Source organism: Chlorocebus sabaeus, chromosome 22 (assembly GCF_047675955.1).
Source record: "Chlorocebus sabaeus isolate Y175 chromosome 22, mChlSab1.0.hap1, whole genome shotgun sequence".
Taxonomy (NCBI): Eukaryota; Metazoa; Chordata; class Mammalia; order Primates; family Cercopithecidae; genus Chlorocebus; species Chlorocebus sabaeus.
In genome coordinates, this window is record NC_132925.1 from 46,015,283 (window position 1) to 46,027,151 (window position 11,869).

Sequence of the window (11,869 nt, forward strand, 5' to 3'; positions counted from 1 at the left end):
CTAACTCTGGGCCTTGGGCAAGCTTTACAAATCTGCATCTGCTTCCTGTGTGTCTCATGGAGTTGACAAATATAGCCCCTGCCTCAGACAGCTGGGGTGCAGGTTAAATGAGATACATAGGAAATGTGCCTGGCACAGAGCTCAATACATCGTGGCTATTGTTGTTGTTTTTTAAAAGCAGTTTTCCTGGTATTTTACCATAAAACATATGGACTAGTGTGAGCCATTCTGCTATTTCCCATGATAAGAAAATGTAGGCTCTGCCCTCCACAGGTAAGGTATGGGAGGGCTAGCCAGGCCCCTGCTCATGCCCACTGAACAGCTCAAAGCCCAGCACTCAGGGTGTTGGTGACTCTCATTGCCTAAGCTCCTCAGAAAAGGTGACACGACTCAGATAAGTGAGAGGATGGTCTCTGACACACAGCTGCAAACCAAAGGGCTAGGATTCTGCTATGACACTCAGGGCTCTGTAAGGAGCAATTTATGTGAAACATGATATTTCTGGCAAGTAAACATTTGCTGAATGGAGGAAGTCACAGGGAAATCCCCAATCCTGCCTTAATGAGACAAACAGTCTGCTTAAGTGACAAAATAATTGTTTGTTTGTAACCCATCAGAGAGCTGAGAATGCAAACAAAAACAAAAGCAAAAACAAAGCAGACTAAAATAGATCCCCAAAAGTGACAAGCCTGCTCAGAACAAGGGGGCCAGAAGCTGCTTTCCTCCAGGTAAAGTGCTGGAAGTGGAGGAGCCCACCATGGATGGGGAGGAGAAACCGGCCACGCTCACAGCAGAACACAAGGGGAGTAGGTGTGTGGATTCCAATCCCCAGGAGCCCAGCCCAGGACAGGTCGGCACCCACCCACCCTGGTTCTCCACCCGTGTACAGGGCAGAACAGGAGAGCTGAGAGGCATCCCTCCAATCCAGGCTGGAGGCACAGTGCAGGGGGCAAGGGGACCCCAGAGGCAGCGCTGGAGAGCAACAAGAATGCCTGAGCCGTCCCTCGCAACGCAGGGCCGAGGGCTCTCAGTAAGGCAGAGGAAAGTCTCCTGTGGTCAGATGCTGGGTACAGGCTGGAAAGCATGAAGATGGCTACAGTCTTTCCAGTGCTGAGATCCTAAGTCCTGACGATGGGACAGTCCTGATCACACCTTCAAGACATGCGAGTTTTGTGGAGAAGAGTCTCACTAAAACTGTGAAAAGAGCCCAGCCCAGCTTGGCTACATTTGGATGGACTGAGCCACCCACACTAACACATGGGCAGAAAAGGAGGAACACTCTTTTTCTGGAGGGTAAATGTTATTTATTAATAGTTAAGCCTCTACTTTAGGTAGTGAGAATCACTAACACCCTGAGCACTGGGCTTCAAGCTGTTCAATGGGCAGCCAACCCCAGGGTCCTGGATAGCCCTCCCCTAACTTACCTGTGGAGGGCAGAGCCTGCCCTTTCTTCAGCCTATCCTTTCATACATAATGCCTGACGTGCAAACTTAGGAGACATGTAAAAAAGAAAAAAAAAAAAAAAAACAAGAAAATGTAACCCATCACCAAAAGGTAACATTCAAAACGTTCAATAAAAGCAGACAGGGATGACCAAGGTATCGGGAACAGACAGGGGCTATAGAACTCGGATAAATATGTTAAATAGTCTAAAGGAAAAGGTGGATGTTATGAGAGAATAGAGGAGGAATTTGAGCAGATAAATGAAAATATAAAAAAGAACCTATAGAAATGCTAGAAAGGAAAAACATAATTCATAAATGAAGAATTCATTTAATAGTGTTAACAGAAGATTGGACATAGTAGAAGAAATAATCAGTGAACCTGAAGACAGGTCAGTATATCCAAACTGAATTACAACGATCCAAATAGAAATACAAAGAGGAAAAAACTGAAAGTCTGAGATATGTAGAGCATTAGAAGTTTAAAACATCTGCAGTTGGAATTCTAGGAGAGGCAGTATGAACAGAATAAACATTTGAAGAGGTAATAGCTGAGAATTTTCCAAAATCGGTGTAAGACATCAACCTACAAATCCAAAAGCTCAATAAAGCTCAAGCAGGATGAGTACAAAGAAAAACATCTACAGGTACATAAGAGCCAAACTGCTGAAAATTAAAAATAAAGAAGAAAAATCTTAAGAGCTGACAGAGAATGGGAAAAAGATACACTACATAAGAGGAAAACAGTAAGGGGACAGCTGACGTCTCATCAGTAACAACAGAAACAAGAAGATGAAGGAACTGCATCCTTAAAGTGCTGAAAGGGGGAAAATGTCAAATTAGTCTTCTCTATCCAGCAGAAATAACCTTAAAAAAGGAAACTGAAACAAAGACATTTACAGACAGACAAAAGCTGAGGAAATCAGTCTCTACCAGACCTGTGAGAAATGCTAAAACAAGTTCTTCTAACTGAAGCCCAAAACAGATAAAACTGAGTTGAGGTGTTTTCTTTTCATTTGTTTCTTGTGGGTTTTCCCCCCGACTTATAACAGATGGAAATACACAATATACATATACAATAGATGGAAAATGGCTTAATTTCCTAGAGATTAAAATACATAAATATGGGTCCTAGCACTGAGCTGAAAGAGATGTTTGGCCACGAGGAGAGTGGCTAGGTGGCACAGAGAGTCATGCAGAGGGCAGCAGGATAGCAATATGAGGTCTGAGAGTTCCAAGAAAAGCAGACAGATCCAGCAGCAACCTGCTGCATTAAGTGACTTGAGAGCAGGATGGGGCAAGCCCCTATTCTCCCAGTAAGCCCGAGGTGCATTCCCTGGACATTTGTGCCAGCTAGGGAATGACTTGAGTCCTGGCTCTTTATATTGAAGATCACAACCAGAACAGATGGCAGAGAAGTTATGCCTAAGGGCTTTGTAGGAACAGCTGTAAAACCCACAGCAGGGTCTTTGATCACTCTGAGACTTTCATCAGTAGAAGAAATACTAAGTGAGTACAGGTCTCTGCTTTTAAATATGCATACCTTTCAAACTAAGTGTTTATTTTTTATGGCAATTTTAATGAGCAAAAGATGGCAGACAAATTAAACCCATCCAAAAAATGGGTAAAATGTTCTGATCACATGAAATATAAACTGAGTCCTACCTATTAATTTATTAACATTATTTCATGCTGCCTTGATAAAGAGGAAAAAGAATGAGCTTGAAATCAACAGGCTGACGTGTGAAACATGGCTCCAAAGGAGGGCCACTCTCCCTGTGGACAGTTTCCTCATCCGTATTTTGTAGTGTTGTTGAGATGGTTAGATGAATGTGTAAACCAAGCATGACTCCAGCTTACTGCAGAATTCAATATTCATTCCTTTCCCTGTAAATGACAAAACTAATCTGTACAGTTGACTGTTTACCTGTGCCTGGTATTCCCAATTATAAACTCTTTGAGGGTGCAGACCACACATAATCCTCTATGTAGGACTGGGTCTTGTGTCACAACAATGGCTGAACAAACAAGGGTGATTTTGGGTTGAGACAATGGGGTTTTCTAAATAGACAATCATGACATCAGCAAACAAGGACAATTTGACTTCCTTGTTTCCTAACTGAATACCCTTTATTTATTTCTCCTGCCTGATTGCCCTGGCCAGAACTTCCAACACTATGTTGAATAGGAGTGGTGAGAGAGGGCATCCCTGTCTTGTGCCAGTTTTCAAAGGGAATGCTTCCAGTTTTTGCCCATTCAGAATGATATTGGCTGTGGGTTTGTCATAAATAGCTCTTATTATCTTGAGATACATCCCATCAACACCTAGTTTATTGAGTGTTTCTAGCATGAAGCGCTGTGGAATTTTGTCAAAGGCCTTTTCTGCATCTATTGAGATAATCATGTGGTTTTTGTCTTTGCTTGTGTTTATATGATGGATGACATTATTGATTTGCATATGTTGAACCAGCCTTGCATCCCATAGATGAAGCCAACTTGATCGTGGTGGATAAGCTTTTTGATGTGCTGCTGGATTTGGTTTGCCAGCATTTTATTGGGGGCTTTTGCATCAATGTTCATCAGGGATATTGGTCTAAAATTCTCTTTTTTTGGTTGTGTCTCTGCCAGGCTTTGGCATCAGGATGATGCTGGCCTCATAAAATGAGTTAGGGAGGATTCCTTCTTTTTCTGTTGATTGGAATAGTTTCAGAAGGAATGGTACCAGCTCCTCTTTGTACCTCTGGTAGAATTCGGCTATGAATCCGTCTGGTCCTGGACTTTTTTTGGTTAGTAGGGTATTAATTGTTGCCTCAATTTCAGAGCCTGTTATTGGTCTATTCAGGGATTCAACTTCTTCCTGGTTTAGTCTTGGGAGGGTATATGCACCCAGGAATTTATGCATTTCTTCTAGATTTTCTAGCTTATTTGCGTAGAGGTGTTTATAGTATTCTCTGATGGTAGTTTGTATTTCTGTGGGATCAGTGGTGATATCCCTTTTATCATTTTTATTGCAACAATTTGATTCTTCTTTCTTCTTTATTAGCCTTCCTAGCAGTCTATCAATTTTGTTGATCTTTAAAAAAAACCAGGATTCATTGATTTCTTGGTTTTTTTTGTCTCTATCTCCTTCAGTTCTGCTCTGATCTTAGTTATTTCTTGCCTTTTGCTAGCTTTTGAATGTGTTTGCTCTTGCTTCTCTAGTTCTTTTAATTGTGATGTTAGGGTGTCAATTTTAATTCTTTCCTGCTTTCTCTTATGGGCATTTAGTGCTACAAATTTCCCTCTACACACTGCTTTAAATGTGTCCCAGAGATTCTGGTATGTTGTGTCTTTGTTCTCATTGGTTTCAAAAAACATCTTTATTTCTGCCTTCATTTCGTTATATACCCAGTAGTCATTGAGGAGCAGGTTGTTCAGTTTCCATGTAGTTGTGCAGTTTTGAGTGAGTTTCTTAATCCTGAGTTCTACTTTGATTGCACTGTGGTCTGAGAGACAGTTTGTTATAATTTCTGTTCTTGTACATTTGCTGAGGAGTGCTTTACTTCCAACTATGTGGTCAATTTTGGAATAAGTGTGATGTGGTGCTGAGAAGAATGTATATTCTGTTGATTTGGGGTGGAGAGTTCTGTAGCTGTCTATTAGGTCTGCTTGGTGCAGAGCTGAGTTCAAGTTCTGGATATCCTTGTTAACTTTCTGTCTCGTTGATCTGTCTAATGTTGACAGTGGGGTGCTAAAGTCTCCCATTATTATTGTGTGGGAGTCTAAGTCTCTTTGTAGGTCTCTAAGGACTTGCTTTATGAATCTGGGTGCTCCTGTATTGGGTGCATATATATTTAGGATAGTTAGCTCTTCTTGTTGAATTGATACATCTACCACTATGTAATGGCCGTGTCTCTTTTGATCTTTGTTGGTTTAAAGTCTGTTTTATCAGAGACTAGGATTGCAACCCCTGCTTTTTTTTTGTTTTCCATTTGCTTGGTAGATCTTCCTCCATCCCTTTATTTTGAGCCTATATGTGTCTCTGCACGTCAGATGTGTGTCCTAAATACAGCACACTGATGGGTCTTGACTCTTTATCCAACTTGCCAGTCTGTGTCTTTTAACTGGGGTATTTAGCCCATTTACATTTAAGGTTAATATTGTTATGTGTGAATTTGATCCTGTCATTTTGGTGTTAGCTGGTTATTTTGCCCATTAGTTGATGCAGTTTCTTCCTATCATGGATGGTCTTTACAATTTGGCATGTTTTTGCAGTGGCTGGTACCGGTTGTTCTTTTCCATACTTAGTGCTTCCTTCAGGAGCTCTTGTAAGGCAGGCCTGGTGGTGACAAAATCTATCAACATTTGCTTGTCTGTAAAAGATTTTATTTCTGTTTCACTTATGAAGCTTAGTTTGGCTGGACATGAAATTTTGGGTTGAAAATTCTTTTCTTTAAGAATGTTGAATATTGGTCCCCACACTCTTCTGGCTTGTAGAGTTTCTGCTGAGAGATCCGCTGTTAGTCTGATGGGCTTCCCTTTGTGGGTAACCTAATCTTTCTCTTTGGCTACCCTTAAAATTTTTTCCTTCACTTCAACCTTGGTAAATCTGACAATTATGTGTCTTGGGGTTGCTCTTCTGGAGGAGTATCTTCATGCCGTTCCCTGTATTTCCTGAATTTGAATGTTGGCCTGCCTTGCTAGGTTAGGGAAGTTCTCCTGGATAATATCCTGAAGAGTGTTTTCCAACTCGGTTCCATTCTCCCCATCACTTTCAGGTATACCAACCAAACGAAGATGTGGTCTTTTCACATAGTTCCATATTTCTTGGAGGCTTTCTTTGATTCTTTTTACTCTTTTTTCTCTAAACTTCTCACTTCATTTCATTCATTTGATCTTCAATCACTGATACCCTTTCTTCCACTTGATCGAATTGACTACTGAAGCTTGTGCATGTGTCACGTAGTTCTCGTGCCATGGTTTTCAGCTCCATCAGGTCATTTAAGGTCTTCTCTATGCTGTTTATTCTAGTTAGCCATTCGTCTAATCTTTTTTCAAGATTTTTAGCTTCTTTGTGATGGGTCTGAACATTCTCCTTTAGCTCAGAGAAGTTTGTTATTACCAATCTTTTGAAGCCTACTTCTGTCAACTCATCAAAGTCATTCTCCATCCAGCTTTCTTCCATTGCTGGCGAGGATCTGTGATCCTTTAGAGGAGAAGAGCACTCTGATTTTTAGAATTTTCAGCTTTTCTGCTCTGGTTTCTCCCCATTTTGTGATTTTATCTACCTTTGGTCTTTGATGATGGTGACCTACAGATGGGGTTTTGGTGCGGATGTTCTTTTTGTTTTGTTGATGCTATTCCTTTCTGTTTATTAGTTTTCCTTCTAACAGTCAGGACCCTCAGCTGCAGGTCTGTTGGAGGTTGCTGCAGGTCCACTCCAGACCCTGTTTGCTTGGGTATCACCCGCGGAGGCTGCAGAACAGCAAGTATTGCAGAACAGCAAATGTTGCTGCCTGATCCTTCCTCTGGAGGCTTTGTCCCAGAGGGGCACCCAGCTGTATGGGGTGTCAGTCGGCCCTTACTGGGAGGTATCTCCCAGTTAGGCTACTCAGGGGTCAGGGACCCACTTGAGGAGGCAGTCTGTCCATTCTCAGATCTCAAACTCCGTGCTGGGAGAACCACTACTCTCTTCCAAGCTGTCAGACACGGATATTTAAGTTTGCAGAAGTTTCTGCTGCCTTTTTTTCAGTTATGCCCTGCCCCCAGAGGTGGAGTCTACAGAGGCAGGCAGACCTCCTTGAGCTGTGGTGGGCTCCACCCAGTTCGAGCTTCCTGGCCTCTTTGTTTACCTAGTCAAGCCTCAGCAATGGCAGATGCCCCTCCCCCAGCCTCGCTGCCGCCTCGCAGTTTGATCTTGGACTGCTGTGCTAGCAGTGAGCAAGGCTCTGTGGGCATGGGACCTGGGCTGTGGCGATTTCTTAAAACAAGACAACGAAAGTTGCCACATCGATTGACTCTTTCACAAAAGATTTCTCCATAGCATGTGATGCTGTTTGATAGCATTTTACCCACAGTAGAACTTCTTTCAAAAGTGGAGCCAATCCTCTTAAACCCTGCTGCTGCTTTATCAACTAATTTCGTGATCCTATTCTAAATTCTGTTATCATTTCAAAAATGTTCACAGCATCTTCACCAGGAGTAGATTCCTTCTCAAGAAACCACTTTCATTGTTCATGCATAAGAAGCAATTCTTTGTTCATTCAAGATTGATCATGAGATTGCAGCAATTCAGTCACATCTTCAGGCTCCACTTCTAATTCTAGTTCTCTTGCTGTTTCCACCACATCTGCAGTGACTTCCTCCACTCAAGTCTTGAACTTTTCAGAGTCATCTAAGAGGGTTGGAATCAACTTCTTCCAAACTCCTGTTAATGTTTATTCTGATCTCCTCCCATGAATCATGAATGTTCTTAATGGTGTCAGAATTGTGAATCCTTTCCAGAAAGCTTTCAATTTACTTCGCCCAGATCCATCAGAGAGATCACTATCTATGGAAGTTATAACCTTATTAAATGTGTTTCTCAAATAGTAATACTTGAAATTCAAAGTTACTCCTTGATCCATGGGATCTATGGATGCTGGGTTAGCAGAGATGACAACAACATTCATCTTGTATATCTCCAGGAGGACTTTTGGGTGGCCAGGTGCATTGTCAATGAGCAGTTTTATACATATATTTTTTGAGACAAAGTCCCACTCTGTGACCCAGGCTGGAGTGCAGTGGCATGATCTCAGCTCATTGAAACCCCACCTCCCAGGTTCAAGCGATTCTCCTGCCTCAGCCTCCTGAGTAGATGGAACTACAGGTGCCCACCACCATGTCCGGCTCATCTTTGTATTTTTAGTAGAGGCAGGGTTTCACCATGTTGGCCAGGCTAGTCTTGAACTCCTGACCTCAGATGATCTACCCACTTTGGCCTCCCAAAGTGCTGGGATTACAGGCCGAAGCCACTGTGCCTGGCCTCAATGAGCAGTAATATTTTGAAAGTAGTCTTTTCTCCTGAGCAGTAGGGCTCAACAGTGGGCTGAAAATATTCAGCAAAGCATGTTGTAAACAGATGTGCTGTCATTCAGGCTTTATTATTATATTTCTAGAGTACTGGCAGAGTAGATTTAGCATAATTTTTAAGGGCTGTAGGATTTTCAGAATGGTAAACAAGCACTGACTTCAACTTAAAGTAGCCAGCTGTATTAACAAGAGTCAATCTGTCCCTTTGAAGCTTTGAAGCCAGGCATCAACTTCTCTCTAACTGTGAAAGTCCTAGAGGGCATCTTCTCTCAATATAAGACTGTTCTGCCTACATTGAAAATCTGCTGTTTACCACCTTCATCAATAATCTTGGCTAGATCTTCCAGATAACTTGTTGCAGTTTCTCCAACAGCACTTGCTGCTTCTTCACCTTGCACTTTTTTTTTTTTTGAGATGGAGTCTCACTCTGTTGCCCAGGCTGGAGTGCAGTGGCACAATCTGGGATCACTGGAAGCTCCACCTCCCGGGTTCAAACCATTCTCCTGCCTCAGCCTCCCAAGTAGCTGGGACTACAGCGCCCACCACCACGCCCGGCTAATTTTTTGTATTCTCAGTAGAGATGGGATTTCGCCATGTTAGCCAGGATGGTCTCGATCTCCTGACCTCGTGATCTGCCCATCTCAGCCTCCCAAAGTGCTGGGATTACAGGAGTGAACCACCATGCCTGGCTACCTTGCACTTTTACGTTATTAAGATAGCTTCTTTACTTAAACCTTATGAACCAACTCTGTTGGCTTTAAATCTTTCTTTTGCAGCTTTCTCACCTTTCTTAGCCTTCACAGAATTGAAGAGTTTGGGCCTTGCTCTGGATTAGGCTTGGTTTGAGGGAATGTTGTGGCTGGTTTGATCTTCTATCCAAACCACTAGAACTTTCTCCATATGGGCAATAAGGTTATTTCACTTTTAGTGAACCATTCACACGTTCACTTGTGTAGCATTTTTAACTTCCTTCACAAACTTTTCCTTTGTATTCACAATTTGGCTATCTCTTTCCTTTCACTTGAACACTTAGAGGCCACTGTAGGGTTATTAACTGGCCTAATTTCAATATTGCTGTGTCTCAGGGAATAGGGAGGCCTGAGGAGATAGAGAGGCACAGAGGAATGGCTGGTTGGTGCAGCCTGAAACTCTGAACTGAGTATTGGCAAGGACAGGTAGCTCTAGTTGAAGCCCTTCTACTGTTGACTTGAGCAATGGGAAAAGGGCCTCCTGATGCTAAAATAGAGTGGGAGAAATTCTGTTTTTGTTTTTTGATTTTTTACCTTTTCTCTGCTCATGTTCAGCCCCCAAGCAATTCCATGGCAATGAGATTGGTAGCAATGATGGCAGAGGCCTAAAACTCTGAGGGGAACCTTATCTCTGGAATGTAGGACAACCCCATTTTTTCCTCTCTGTCCTCCTGCTACTGGGCCCTTGATGTACAGAGATGCATAAAGTGTGTGGCAGAGAGAGGTAAATAAAATCCTAGTTTTGGGGCTAGAAAAACAATAAAAGGGATCCCTAGGGAACTAGAAAATATTAGTGAGATTGCACAGAGGAAGGAACTTGGGAATGCAACCCCACAAAGTTGTTTATAAATCACTGATCTCACTCGAAGCTACACACCTACGGATATGACCCTAAACAGCACACCATAGGCTTTGAGAACTGAATTGTGGGACATTTCAAGTTATAGAGAGAACACTGGGTGGCAGGACACTTTGAAAATGGAACTGACATTGAAACCAACCCCATACAATGCTGATAGGAACTTGCAGCCTGAATCCAATCAGGTCAATTGCCTGACGAAAATGTCAACCTTTGCTGTAAGGTTTAAACAAGACCAAGAGACTTATAATATTAAAAATGTCTGGAATACAATATAAAATAACAGCATATGACAACCAAGACAATCTACATTTGTGTAAGAAAGGACAATCAATAGATACCAGCACTGAGCTGATAAATGGCTCTTACGAAAATGTCCCTACCAGTAATAGAAAATATTCCTGAAATGAATAAAATAATAGAAAGGCTCAGGAAAAAAAACAAAAGATATAAATAACAACAAAATGGAAAATTTAGAACTGAAAAATGCAATAACCAATATTTTAAAAAGCATCAGACAGACTCAATAGCAGAATGGAGATGACAGATTAAAAAGTCTATGAATCTGAAGACAGAGCAACAGAAATCATCCAATCTAAACAACTGGCAGGAAAAAAAATTAAACTTAATTGAGTTTCAGGGAACTATGTGACAATAATATCTAGCCTTTTTGTCATCATAGTCCCAGAAGAAAAGGAGAAAGGGTGCAGGGATAAAAATATATTTGAAGAACTAATGGCTGAAAATATCCCAATTTCAACACAGACATAAATCTAAGGATGCAAGAAACTCAGTGAACCCTAAACAGGATAAACCCAAAGAAATCTATATCTAAATACATCATGATAAAACTCGTACAAATGAAAGATAGAGTCTTAAAAGCCACCAGAGAAAAGCAACACTTACTTATAAAGGGACAATTCAAATTCCAGATTTCTCATAAGAAACCATGAAAGCCAAAAGGAAGTGGGACCACATTTTATAACTGCTGAAAGAAAATTGGCCAGGCACAGTGGCTTGCACCTGTAATCCCAGCACTTTGGGAGGTCAAGGCAGTTGGATTACCTGAAGTCAGGAGTTCAAGACCAGCTTGGCCAACGTGGTAAAATACCATTTCTACTAAAAATAGAAAAATTAGCCAGGTGTGGTGGCACACGCCTGTAGTCCCAGCTTGCTCAGGAGGTTGAGGCAGGAGAATCGCTTGAACCCAGGAGGCAGAGGTTGCAGTGAGCCAAGATCATGCCACTGCACTCTAGCCTGGGTGACAGAGTAAGACTCCATCTCAAAAATAATAATTATTATTAACAACTCAGATTTCTACATCAAGCAAATTATCCATCAGGAAAGGTGAAATTTAAAAAATATATCAAATATAAAAAAATTAAGAGAATTTTTTTTTCTTTTTTTTGCCATCAAACATGCTGGGATTTCTCACTGGGGTTGCACGGAATCCAAAAATCAATGAGCAGAAAGAAACACCTTATATTATGGACTCTCCCAATCCATAAATATGGTATTTCTTTCCATTTATTTCATTTTACAATTTCTCAGCAATGTTTTATAGTTTTTCATATAAAGATCTTGCACATATTTTGTTAAAACTATCCCTAAGTATTTCGTATTTATATGCTGTTGTGCATGATACCGTAATCATATTTTCAATTCAATATGGTTTGTTGTTAGTTCTTAGAAATACAATTGATTGGCAGGTGTGGTGGCTCATGCCTGTAATCTCAGCACTTTGGGAGGCTGAGGTGGGTGGATCATGA